This window comes from Metopolophium dirhodum, chromosome 1 (assembly GCF_019925205.1).
Source record: "Metopolophium dirhodum isolate CAU chromosome 1, ASM1992520v1, whole genome shotgun sequence".
Taxonomy (NCBI): domain Eukaryota; kingdom Metazoa; phylum Arthropoda; class Insecta; order Hemiptera; family Aphididae; genus Metopolophium; species Metopolophium dirhodum.
In genome coordinates, this window is record NC_083560.1 from 101952285 (window position 1) to 101967894 (window position 15610).

The 15610-nt window shown below is 26.5% G+C and overlaps 1 pseudogene; it reads right to left on the reverse strand.

Moving 5' to 3' along the window:
- Positions 1–9404: 9404 nt before the first annotated feature.
- Positions 9405–13450, reverse strand: LOC132948962 (uncharacterized; annotated as a pseudogene).
- Between the last annotated feature and the right edge of the window lie 2160 nt (positions 13451–15610).

Below are 15610 nucleotides of genomic sequence, written 5' to 3' on the forward strand. Positions count from 1 at the left end.
TCGACGCTCGTAATTACGTTAAATTACATTTATTTATTAAAATTCACAAATAAACTTATAGGTGCGGAGATAGGAAAACGGAACGATTCTAGTTTAGGAACCTATCGATTTTCAAATTTTTTTTTTTTCCCAAATTGTGTGTTTTAGGGTACTTTCTAAGAATGTATAAAAAAAATTCCGGACAAATTTAGTTTTGAAGTTATTGATCGGAAACTTCAAAAACTTCATTTTTTCGTTACGCCCATTTTCTTAAAAAAAAAAATACTTAGAATTGAATATTTTTACCTAACATACTTAGAAGTATGGGCAATGGGCATGCCTATACGCGTGTTGCGGCACTCGTCGCTACGCTCCTCGGCGCCGTCGTCGCTCCGCTCCGCAAATCGAAATTATCCCTGGACCAAATTCAAAATTTAGCCAGGTAACTCACATGCTAATTGCCACGCTTGCTGTTTAGACTGTTTAAACTAAATTGAGTACTTAATCTTCAACTTACCGAAAAAATGAAGTTTTTAAAGTTTCCGATCAATAACTTCAAAACTAAATTTGTCCGGGCTTTTTTTTTTTACATTCTTATAAAGCACCCTAAAACACACAATTTGGGGGGAAAAAAATTTGAAAATCGATAGGTTGCTAAACTAGAATTATGCCCGAAACACGTATAGTTTGTCACATTACAACTTTGTTATCATTTCTATCATTTTTGGTAATATAAATGAATAACAAATAACAGCAGTATTGCAATAGGTATATACTATGTTATAATAATTATATTATAACGTAGGTAACCTAGGTACTTATTTTGTTTAGATATCGTTTTAGTTCCAAATTCCAAATTTTTTCATGCTTCCAAGATCATTATTTTATCCATTATTTGTTGACAATGTGTTGTACAACATATGTGTTGACAAATTATATTTTTACAAAGTGTAGGTACCCACCGAATATGAAATTACAGTTACACAAATTTGTTTATTTACCATTCAATCAATTTTATCTGGCCCTTGCTACATTTTCAAACAACTTTTTCAACTTCATACAATCTTAAGGTTATTCTGTAGGATGGTAAGTAGTAAGTACCTACTACCCATACAGAAATGTCATTGTTCTTAAATAATAAATTCGTTCAATAATCGTATGGCCAGTGGCGTAGAAAGGAATTTTCATTGTGGGGGGGAAGGCTATATATTTATAGTTTTTAAGGTAAATCACAAGGTAGTGCCCCCGCACTAATATTATATATAAAAAAGTTGGCAAGTTTTCAAGTGGGTAAGTGGCTGAATAGTAGGGAGGTGTCTGCTGTCTAGATAAGTAAATCTAGAAATGTATTGACAATTATAGAAATAAAACTTAAAAAAATTAATATTTCTATTAATAGTTAATTTTAATTTTCTATTTTCAATTTTCATGTATAGAAAATAATAAAATAAAAAAGTTTTGTGAAAATTTTAAGTAGGCACCTACGGTGATTAGTTTTTGAATAGTGAATACAATAAAATAAGAAAATTCCCACGAGATTTTGTTAATTTACGGGTGAATAGGTATAGGTATCCAATGTCTAATAACTTATAAAAAATATTGTTGATTTACGTTCAATTTTTTGTTTAATCTCCACTAAAAAATACTTGTGAGAAACCTTGTATAAGATTTTTAAGTATTTAGCCAAGCAAAAAAATGTTGATAGACAATATTTAAAAAAAAAAAATAATAAATTCAAAATTTTTAAATAGCTAAAAAGAGTCAAAATATTTTGAAAATTGTATTGTCTATCAAAAATGGTAGTATAAACATTCAGTGAAATTTTCATTTATCTACGGTACGGTTTTCTTAGAGTTACACTAAATACCGCTAAATAGATCATGAGTCTCAAAATTTCGATATTGAAAAGTTTGCTTCAGAAAAACAATGTAAACATTCACCACATAAATGTATTTAAATCATTATTATGGTATTATATATTTAAATTAACAAAACAAAAATTAAATAGGTATAAAATATTTATAATTTAATAATAAATTTAAATTTTCATTTTTTCTTTTTCTTTTTGGCCTCTACATCAACTTGATCGTATGCAGGGTTCTGCGGTGTTAAACGTGTTGGATTACTTTGATCTACAACATACAAATAACAACGATAATCATAAACTAGTAGTCTCGTAAGCAATTTAACAAAATTAATATGGTAATCTAAATATAATAACATCAATAATCTTGAGCTAGACTAATTTTAAGAAATTATTATAGTATTGAAACTAGTCTTTTACCAAAATTTTACAAAAATATTAATCAACACAGGACTAGAAAGTAAGATACATTTTGATTTTGTCGGTTTAAATTTAAATAAATAATTCATTTAAATATTTGGAGTAGGTATGTTTAGGTATCTAATAGCTTTAACTTTAAACCACAATAATACATTTTTAGTTTCACAACATACCTAATTATCATCAGCAATGTTATAAACAACATGGATTATATGAGTATTAAGTATGGAGGTTCCACTTATAAAATATCACCTCCTGATGACGAATTCAACAACTGATATAGTGTACCTCGGGATTGAGTAAGGCACTATAATATTTCTGTTAGATTTGTTGTTTTGTATGCAATAAGTGAGTTATCTTATTGAGTACTCACTTATTGCATACAAAACAACAATTTTGATCAAATACACGGTTACGATGTACTCATTGGTAGGTACTATTGTATTAAATATATTTTATGATATATATATTGATATAATAGTTATTTATTTTAATACATATATTAATAATAGGTCTTAAAATTGGCTAAATATTTTTAAAATGTCATTGCGTATAGTATAATATCATTAATATTATGTATAATAATAAAAATAGTTAAAGGTTTCAAGTCCCCACAGTTAATATTTTTTAATTACAACAATTTAACTAAAATCCTTGTTCTTCGTTTAAATATCTTATCTGGTCCAAATTTGAAACTCTAAATGCTGAACTTTAATATTTTTAGATTTTTGGTTTCATTATGAACTAGAGGGACTTAGAGGGACTTTGTATTAAATGTTCAAGCATATTATATATAAAAATTGATAAATTTTGTCAACATTTAAACAACAAATATTCTTTAAAAAAAAAAAATAGATATGTCTATGTACCTATCTTGTATATTTTTAAATATCTTTAATAACCGCTTACGAGGAGAGGAACTTTGTAAATGATTTTCAACTTTTTTTATCATTATAAGGTAATAGAAATAAAACAAAAAAAAATCGATAATTGATATCAATAATGTACCTATATTTAACTCATAAATAGTAAAAATATTTTGAAAATTATACAATATACCTATTATATAGGAAATGCTAATGTAACCTTTTGATGAAAATTTTAGATAGGTATTAAAAATTAATTGTATTTGAGTTCCAACTTACAACAAAAAAAGAAAACCGACTTTGTAGAAAACTGATTTTACGTAAAAAATTGCGTTTTTTTAAGATTAAATTATTTTGTTGTAGTATATTATATAAAGTGTATTATATTTTAAATTTCAAGGCAATAAATCTTTTTAAAAAAATGTTTAGTGGAAACTATTTTTGATTCGTAATTTTAATTTAAAAAACCTCCCAATGATTAACGAACAATATAAGATAGCATATTATTATTACGGACTACGCGTATTATAATATTATAATATATTATATTCTTATTTTATATTCGTATACGAATTTAATTTGGTATTTTGTATTATGTGTAGCCATACGAATCTTTTAACCATACGGATATTTTTTGTACGGATATTTTTTGTAGTTATACTACCGGCTAACACAGCTATAATAATACAACTTATACAGTTAAAGTGTTGAATCAGTTAGTTTATAACTAGGTAATTTATAAAGTAACTTAAACGTGTAGGTTATGTATTTAATTTATACTTTAAAACTAGTTATTTTACACATTCCCTGGCATCACTTCGTTAATGTGTCAAATTGTACAAAATATGTACAATATCGTTATTTTACTGTCCAGCATACCTAAATAAATTAGATAAGGCTGACGTCCTTGTAGTCGGTGACCACAATGTTCATGTACGTTTATCGTGTTAAATAATATTATCGTTGTACATGTATTATCTATTATTCTTAGTAATAGTTTTACAGTCACACGCGTCCAGTTTATAAAATGAAAGAAAAGTTTTATATTAGTGTTAAAAATCATACGGCCGAGAATGTTGTAATGAAATTGTATATAAATAAAATAAATATATTATTATTATAAACAAAAATATTATAGGTACTTAAATTATTATACAGTACATTAAAAATAATAAAATATTATTTTTAATTAATTACAGTATAAATATTATAGTAGTTATGTAGTAGTACCTTAATTATAATATTTTTTAAATAACGTTATTATTGCTGTACCTATATAAAAAATATTAAAATAATAGTATTAATTGATTTCTAAAAAAATGTAAATTACGTAATTGTGATATAGTTATGAAATTATTTTTGTAATAATATTATATTATTGTCATTACACATTTTCTATGGGGGAAAATAATATAATTTAAATAAAACAATTTCAAACTTGATTCTTAAAAAAATTAATTTTTAATCATAATATAAAATATTATATATTATGCCTAGTGGAAATCATGGGTAGTTTCAAGTATTTTAAAATATAAAGAAAAATACACTGATAATAAATTTCAAACACATCACATCATATTATTTTATAACAGAATTAAATATTTAAATATTTGAAAATCATTCACTCAACGTAATTTATTAAATTTCACAAACACATTTACATTTATACAAACTCGCCAATAGAACAGACTATAATAATACTCACTGTTGAATACGATGTCCTCTAGTTGGTTTTGCAAATAGATGTTATCTAGATTATTATCTAAATGTGAAGAAACACGTGCAGAAAAATTTGCACCTTATCCACTAGATTGTCATTAGTTATAGATTTCGGGATGTCTTCAGTTTTCTGAAAATAAAAAATCGTAGGTAATTCATATTTAGGTAATCAAACATGAAACAAATTGTCAATAATTAATATTTTGAATAAAAAATCCCTGGTATAATAAAAAAAAATTCCTAATTTTTCAACAATAATAACACAAAACATAAGAAAGAGATTTTTTGGATTTGGTTTATCATCATTTACCATAATATTACTATATTTAAGTCAAAATGTTTGTAAAATAAAATTATTTTTTTAGTTTATCAATATATGACTGCAATACACTACTTAAGTATTATAATAAATACTTAATAAATTATTAATAATCATTTTTTCGGTGACCTTAATGTTATGGTTCTTAATGGTTATTATATTTTTTAATAACTTATTAGAGCGCGGATTTATATGCATTAAAAACCAACCAAATATGCGCTAAATAAATCCTAAATATGCATAAATATATGCACTAAAATGTTAAAATATGCACAAAAAATAAAATTATGCATAATAAAATTAGCAAAAAAATTATCGAACCCTACTATATAAATACTCATCTACTTTTTTTTTTTAGGTAGTTAATCTAAAAGAAAAAAATAGGAATCAATTTATATCAACAATGTATCCTAAAACAAATTATTTAATAGTCTTTAAAATCTTTATATTATTATGTATTTTATTACCCCGATTATTGATCTAAGGTCATATTTGGGAAATCCGTTTATCCCTACAAGTATACCTATATTAATATATTAATTTATTTTGTTATTAATCGAAACTATAAAGATATGATATTTGTTTCTTATATTATAATAGGTACTATATATTTTAAAAATGTCTAAAAAAACATCAAAATATGCACTAAAAGTCTAAAAATATGAAATATACTATTAACATTGTAAAATAAACCCTTAAAATAGAAAAATGTCAAAATATGCAAAAATATGCGTTATTAAGTTTCATTGTTTAAATCGTCATGTCATGAAACAAATTGTGTGCTCACTTAGCATATCATACGATCAACCAGAATAAATATGCAAATGCATACAAATCCGTGCTCTACTTATAACTTACTACCTACTTAATTAATACATAAAATATATCATTGTTATAACATGTCTAAAAATTATTAATCTAATTTGGTAGATAATTAAAATTTGTATAATGATTACTTATTTAGGTATCATAAGTAATAAATAGGTAATAACTTATAAGTTAGGCTCGGATTTTAAAGCATAATATGCTCTTTTTTATATATGTATATGATATAGAAATCTAATTTTTATCCATAAATTGGTTTCATGTCATTCTGATTCCAAATAAACCAATTTGTTTTTGCATATTTTGGGTTTTATTATGTAAAAGTGTTTTTTTTTTTCATTGCTTTTTTGCATTTATTCCAGATCTGACATTTTAATACGTTTATTATGCTATAATGCTATAGTAATGAAAAAAAATTTAAATTGAGTAAAGAAATGTAAAAACCGTTCGTTTTTTATGTATAAAAACATATTGTCTTCAATCAGTTTCACAAATGCAAATCGTGCAAAATACACGGTATATTATTGTTAATTTTAGATTATGAGCGGAGCGATGAATGTATTGATTTTATAATGATGTATGTTATTTATTTTTTTATTTGTTTCTGTCATCACCTTTTAGACGGAATGGGACATTTTGGCGTGGCCGTTTTGGCGTGGCCCTTTTAGCGTAGCCGTTTTGGCATGAAGCCATTTTGACGTGAAGCCGTTTTGGCGTATTATAACGGTTATTATATTAACTAATTTACCATTATAAGTATATTTTTTATTTTTATTTTTTGATAGTAATTATTGTATACGTATTGTTGGAATTTAATGATAAGTTTATATTACTATGCTGTACTTGTGCCCTATGGGTTTTTAACTAAAGTTAAAATTGACCAGTTGACCAGTCAAAACGTATACTATCGATTAGATCGATTATCTACGTTTTGAATGATTTGTACCCGTTGTCGTTTCTTATCTGCCGTGCGATAAGTTTATCATTTCATTATTTCTTGTCCTTTAATATTCCTAGCTAGATACAGCATAAATATTTCACACAAATAGTGAGTTTTTACTTTTTATATACATTTAAATCTTTTATACAAGTAGTGAATTTTATTAAATTATTAAATTAATTAATATTTATTGTTGAAATGGGAATGATTCAAGCTGGAAGAGATACATATTTATTTCAATCGGAATCAGGAAGGAGTCCCCCTAAAAAGCTCAAAAAATATATTGATACAGACAAACGTCTTTTAAACATAGTTCAAGAAGCAGATACACGAGACATTTTAACATATTTAAGAGGTGTAGCACATAATATTTCTTTACAATAATAATGTTTTTTTAGTAAGTTTATTAATATGTCAATTGTATTTTTTAAATTTTTTTAATCAACTGAATTTTTTTAAATCGAATAAATAATAATAAATAATTGTATTTTATTTATTTTTATTTTATACTATAAATAACCTGAGAAATTTACGCCAAAACGGCTTAAGTCAAAATGGTTTCATGCCAAAACGGCCACGCCAAAATGTCCTAGATCCCCTTTTAGAACAGTAAAAATGATTAAATTTTCTTCAATAGTATCTTTTCTGATAGGAAAGTGAATCTATTTGGTACTTTTTTTTTTTTTGGGGGGGGGGGGGGGGTCAAAAGTAAATACCCAATAGTTTACACAAGTGCAGGGAAAAACCAGGCACGTATCAGGGACCTAAGCTGTGGGGGGGGGGGGGGGCAATTCATTTGGTTTAGGAATACCTGTCCAAATCCAAATCTATCTCAGTGTAAATCATTATCATGATTTAACTATCACGATACTATCTTAAATCGTAAATACGTAATATTATTATACACATTTATTAAGTAAGTGGATGTCGCTCTGCTGTACAATAGGTTCCAAGTGGGTCAATGTATAATGAATTGTATTTAACTTGAATTCAATGATATAGTATCATTGTATAAGAAAAACGATTCTGAGCGGAGACGGTTTTTCAGTCTGGATATTTTATATTATTATTATTTATTATAGCCTGTAAGTTGAATTGATATTATAATATTATAATAATTTTTTATTCGTTTCTATAGTGATACACAAAGCATTATAAATTAAAATTGTTAGCGGTTTTTAGTAATTTGTCGGTGGTTTTAAATAATTATTGAGAAAATCGAAAAATTACCTCTCTAAAGTACCATCGTAATCCAATTTGCTAAAAAATAAGAAACAATAGTATGTTAAAATCGAAGCACTGCTTCTGGTAGAAATTTTGTATACAGAATAAAAAAAAAAAAATAAATAAATAAATAAACACCAAACCACTAGCTTCCTCGCTCCGCTCAGAATCTAAAATAGTAGATCATACAATTTTTAAGAATCTTAAAGTTATAAGTGACATACTAATATGGACTGTAAACGGGATTTAGGGGGGGGGAGGGGGAATCTCCCCCATCACCCCTTCAAAATATGTGCTTGGGAAAAACAAAATAAAAATTAAGGGAAAACGGGCATTTTTACTCAAAATCGATTTTTGTCGTACCTAACTCCAAAACAAATAAACGTATATTCATGAAATTTCCATCGGTTGCTTATATTAGCATTTTCTATACACGATAAAATTTTCAAAAGCTAGATTTCCTTGGTTTTTTTGTTATTTACTCAAATTCTTATTTTTACAATTTTTAATTATCCGTTAAGACCATAATATTATTAAATTTCTGACATTTTTTGTACCAACTGCTTACTTAAGGAATGTCTTGAGACAATACAAACATCTAATTTTTAAATGAATACTCCCCTTTTTGCAATTTATTTAGCGGAAATTCTAATGAGTAAAGTTTTTGAGTTATTAAAATGTTTATGCTAAGGATAATAATCCTTAAAAATGGTTTTATAAAAATATAAACTATATGTAATATTAGATAGATGTAGATAAAAATAATTATGTAGTATTTATTGGTATCATTCTTACAGATTATTTATATTGTTAGATCAGTAGTAATAACCAACATTTTAAAATCATCTAAGCCTCCATAGGTATGTATCTACTTAACCCATTATGATATGAATTGGACACTATAATAGTAGGTATATAATTTGTATACTAAGAGCCGTATTATATTCTTGAGAATCGGCTATATGAATACAGCCCTAAGTTACATATAACTTAAGAACTACTTAATCGAATTTTGATTTAGACACATCAAATTTTTAAAAAAAAGTGTGCATTGTCAAAGGATCATCCTTAAGTGGTATAAAAGAATCTAAAATATTCGAAATATGGTCTTTAATTTCAAATGTATATTTAAAAATTCCAAAAATCAGAATTTGAATACATGCATAATTTAAGCGTACAAACAGAGCGAGCATGCTTAAAAAATCATACTATATAATATAGTATAATAATATTATAGTGTAGGTATACTCAGTACTCACATTCGATTAACTTACGCAGGTATATCGTCAAACACAACTGTTAATTCAATACAATTTGTAGTAGTTGAATCCAATCCACTAATGTCAATTATATGAAACATTTTCTGACACTTGACAGTTGATTGTTGACTAAACTATAATAAATTATATAATTATCCCGTAAATTATAATAGCCAAAATAACGTGATCGTAAAGTTGATACATTTTCTTGGTATAAGTGCTAAAATATAGGTACTGCTAATAATGTACTAATAATGTAATCAATCAAAAAATTAGAACTCGACCAATCTTCATTATTGTGCGATTTTTACGAATTAATGTGGTAGGTACGTAATATTATTTTAACGTTTTATTATTGTGGTGTCGAAAAAAAAAACATAAGAAACCACTATATTGTACCTACGCAAGGTTCTTTACCATTTGTGTGATACCTAAATGTGATTATTCGATAAAAAGTTGTAATAAATTACTCCCGATTGCAATCTGGAAGTTTGTTTATAATGCAGGCAAACATTATAATATGATATTACCTATATCAATAACGAACTTCACACGTCATATTAATTTAATATTTTGTTTTTTTTTTGTCTAAAAGTATTATTAATGGCATAATTCCCAATTAGTTATAGAAACCTTATAGTTATCCGATAACATTTCTAAAAACATATTTAAGAAGACGTTTACTTGAAATCAACTTTCTAACATTTGTTAGTTAATTATTAAGATCAATATATTATCGATATTTTAAAATTTAAAAATTTAATTTTGAAGTATTTAAGCGTCAAAAAAGTGAAAAAGTAATTTTTAATAAACTTTATATCAATTAATTTAAACATGTTTTCAGAATTGTTTCACTAGGACAGTCGGAACAATTGGCAGATGGGTACATTTTTGTAGAAAACACAGGTGAGATTGAATTCCTTAAACATCAGTACCTACCTATATATTATTACAAATTACAATGTTAGATGTACTTCATATATTTAAATGATATGCGGGCCGCGTACTTTGTCATGTCTAGATCTGCCTTGTTTTCCTTTTTCAAAGCAGATTCAGAAAAATACAAATAGAAATCGTATTTTTTTTTCAATTCCTCCATTAGCAATTTATTTTTAGTCAAATGCTCCAATTTTACTTTATAATACGATTCTACATAACCCATCATTTTATCTTCGCTCATTTTCAATTCGCCACGAAACCTGTAACGTATAATATTATTTTGTTAATTAGAAGATCGACACTTATGAAAATCGAGTCATAATCATAATATTATCATAACATTACATTATCATTCTATTATAATAATTATTATTATGATAATAATTTATGTTATTGTACAACACATACACAAGTGTATATTTTACACGACACATGTTTATAATATGCATTTGTACTCGTAATATGTTTATACATATAAGATTATAGACTAATTTTTGTCTTAATATACTGCATGACTGCTGTGTTTAATATTAATACAAGTTATTGAATTAAAACATACATTTATATGACTAAGATAATATTATAGGTATAACTAAATAGCACAGCTGGATTAAAAACGAGATTTTTAACAGAATGGGTGATTATTTAGACGCGTCTATGTACGATAATGACAGGAAGGCAGGTATAGGTAATCATTTTCGATAACCGATATAGGAACGAGTAACGACAATAATTATCATTTATTATATTTTTATATGTGAGATGTATCTTTATTATTATTATTATTATTATTATTATTATTACTATCATGATTATTAGAAATTATTTTGTGGTAGCCGGTAGGTATATATATAATATTTATAGGTAGCCAGGTATGTATATGTTCTTTGTTGGGTTTTTTATGGTATTAAAATCTCAGGTCTTATTATAAATTGTGTATTTTACAAAAACAATAATTATTAACAATACATTAATAGTTTTAATTTATTCTGTGTTTATATTAAGAAGATATACGTTTTAAGCAGTTAAAAATGATATCAGAAGTCGTAATAGTAGTAAGTTATTATCAGTTTTATCTTTTAACTGTGATAATGGTTTACAGTTATTTAAAAAAAAAGGCTCTGCTGAGATATACCCCCATTCCCTCACCACAATCATAATTATGCCACTGGACAAAATGTTACTATAGTTTTCAATAATTACACAAGTGGGTGTAAAATGGAGATGTACGCTACATTGGAGTCGTGTACCTACCACCTATAGTACCTACAACAGCTACAAACTACTTCAAAACAGTATAGGTATCAGTGAAGATGTAAAAGTTCTTTTAAAATGGGTTATCGAACATGAACATTCACTGCTTAAAAATTTAATGAAAGAACCGATTTATAATATTCTGAACGCTTATTAAAATTAACGGGTGAAATAGTTCAATCAAATGTCGCATTCAATGTAACATTGAACGATGTAAATAATTTCATTCGTAGATGTATTTATCGTTCGAGAAAAAAAGCGCATTCACAACTACCTAACCTATTTATTTTTCTAAAAAAATAAAAAATTACAAACATTTAAAAATTATGAGGATTTGAAGTACCTATATTATATGTATTTAAATTATAATTTTTATAAAATTCCTATACCGTTGTTATTTTGGCTAGCCGCCGGACGTTACGTATTGGTATGTACACTTTATAACTTTTTGAGGGCAGAATATAAATCTTAGTTTACGCACAATCTATTATCTACGTTAAGAAAATTCAAAATTGCTATTAGAGCTGAAATGGGTATACCCATAGGTACCTAGATTTTTTTCAAATATATTTTGTAATAATATAGGTTAAGTATGTCTACTCAAGTACCTACTGGGGTACCTACGTAGGTTAGGTTATAGTAGTTAGATAATAATATGATAATATGTAAGTGCGAATATTTCATATTTCATACTTAATATTAAAATTGTCTACATTTTACTGAATTATCCACTAGGTGATATGCTTACTCAACAAATTTTTTCTGTATTTCTTCTTTTATTTCACACTTCTGCGTTCTTAACGTATTTATATTTAACGCTAAGCATGATTTTACTTAATTCGTAAAATTTGATTTTTCACTGTTAAAAAAAATATATAGGTATATATTATTCGTAAAAAATTCAAACAATATAACAAAAAATATTGTCGAAGTGCATACTATAGGGTTTTAAAAAAAAATAATTATATTGAATTATAAACATTTTAACCAACCCATAAGTTAACTTTATTTTTGATTAAATTTGAACGGATCTCCTCGATAACTTTGCTTTTAGTTTTACAACGGTGAGTTCTATGACTCACTAATTAGCACAGTGCACAATGCGGTTATTGCATTTAGTACAATATGCCTCAATGTATTTCTGTAACGTAAATAATTATAAAACTGAATTATATTATGACAATATTACAATAAAGTTACGACTCATTATAAGATTTATTTTTTAAAACATTTAAAATAAACATAAATTCAAATACTCATAAAAAATTAATATTACTTTCCGGTAACGTGTTTATTAAGGTTAAGGTTACCTACACTTGTTATCTGTAGGGAATCATGTATTTAATTTTTAAATGTTAGCTACCTATCACCTATGAAAAGAAAATTTTTATAAATTTCTAACTGAAAAATAATTAACAAATTTTCGGAATTTTTTCAACATTTTAATTTCATATAATCTATACTCCGTCAGCTTACATTAGTGCTACACGAGTTAAAACTATTGCAATTAGGTAGGTACATAATATTAAAATTGTTGACCAAACTTTACATATTATAATCATTGATATTGTATATAATATGATGAATATTATCTTATGTCTTTAATGATTGAAATTTAAAACTATGTATATAATATTATAGATAAGCCGATAAGCAGAATATTAAGAACACCTTACCTGGTTTGTCAAAACCCAAATCAATACATTTGTTGCATACGCCATGGAGGCAATTCAATAATTTTAAAGTAGTGTCCAAAAGCTTTGTGTAAGTCACATATATGTTCAATTCCCAAAGTTGTTTGGCACTCACGGTGAGCTTGCTTTTATTTCTGGCAGACTCCATTACGAAGGTACTCTGTAATTAAAAAATTGTATGTTTATTCATTATTGTAATACATTTTGTAGGTATCTGCTAGCATATCATTATTTAATAATATTTATTACAAAAAACTACGTGAACAAGGTGGGCATCGGCAGTTATCGTAATTTATGAATAATATAGATTATATAGACAATAGAGTTTGGTATTATAATGGTATTAAAGCCGTACCGATGTAAAATTATGTACAAAATCTTATAATTTTTCTTTATAAAAATATTTACATATTCCCTTTTTCACGAACGCCGTTCTTAAATATATATTAAGTTGCAATTATAATGTTCTCGGCACAGTCATCTCGGTCATCACTATATTCTTTCAGCATTATTCATTATTTAGATTACAGTCCGCAGTATTGGCCGTTCGGCACGCGGCACGCCCCGCCCTTTTCTCCAGTACCACTACTCACTTCTAACTATTATAATAGTCAAAAATAATAATAATACTAGTCGGTTTAAGTCGGTACCATCCTATTCAACCTGCTTTAACGATTATTTAGCTATCAAATAGCTATCTCATAGGGTATATGAGTTTATCAGTGGCTTCATTTGGGGGCTGCAGAATTTTCCCCTCCCCCATTTGACAATTTCGAAAAATACTGAGAATTTTCAATTTTGACCTCCGGAATGCAATAACTTGATTCACTTTTCTATATCAGAAAAGATGCGTAAGAACTTACTATAGCAAATCGGAGCATTTTTACTACCCTAAAAGTTGACGACAGGCAGAAAAAAAACACACACATCATTGTATAAAACCAATAAATTTATTGATACGCTTAGAACCTAAAATGTCAAATGTCTATAAATAGCTCAAAAAAATGTTCATGAAAAAATATTGAATTTATATAACGTAATAAATTAACATGTACAGTGAGATATACAGTGAGATACTGAGATCAATAGTAAATATTTATAAATTTAAATATAACAACTTTATACGTTTGCGCACCGTTTTGACAGTATCCCATATAGAAACATACAATTTGTAGTTAAATCTATAAAGTTTTAATAGTTTTATACAATAATGATTTTTATGTAGGTAATGTTTATAAATTATAAGACATAAATACAATTAATAAGAATAAATTAATAATATATTTAAATCATGCTAAACTTTTTATTTAAGTTCATGAGTTCTTTACCAAATACTTTTCTGTGATTGGTTGGTATACATGGTAAGCTTTTGGTATAGGAGAACAATTATTTTTAGTTCTATACTCTATTTCCCGTAAGTTGACCCACTTTTTTTTTGCGCACGCTGCAAGAGTATGATGGTGAAAACGTTGTGACAATATAGCTCACTGCTGTAGTTATACAGTCTCATGTCGCGAAACACCACGGTGTATACGTAGTGAACTATAATATTGTCACAACATATTCAATACATCATGTACACCGTGTGCGCAAAAATAAAAGTGGGTCAACTTACGGGGAATAGATTATAGCTTAAATAAAAACAAAAAAAACAGAAATTAACTAAAATATCTAGGTTTTTGTTAGTGGCGTGTATCATCATAAATCATAATCATGCAAAGAAATGCAAAAAAGTAAAAATAATTTTTAAAAAACTGGGAATAAGCATATTTTTTAAAAAAAAAACACTTTTAAATTTCATAATTTGTGAATCGAACGGGTTGTAATATTACATACATTTCCATAACACTCTGCTTCATGTTGTGTCAATAACCATAAAAATAAGAAAATGATATAAGTGATAAGTCCCGATCCCTGCTAATAAATAATAATCATATTTTATGACTAACACATATTATATTATATAGATACTTACACGCGAGTGTTCAAATCACCTACTCCATCTTCGTATTGGTATTCTTATAATTGGATGCACAGTAGCGTCATTTTAGTTTTTAATAGAGGAGCAACATTTTTGATCAGCCAAACATAGGTAACTTATAAAACTACAGATGACCGGTTGATTCGCTCGCAAGAACATATTAATAATAATTATGTTTCATTTCATTTCATAAAACACACACACATATAGGTAGGTACTTACCAACTTTCATGCACGTCCACGCATATATGCGTCTATATTATATTCCAACTATTAATTAGTAATTACTAATTTATCGCATTATGACAATAATTGGTTAGAACCAAG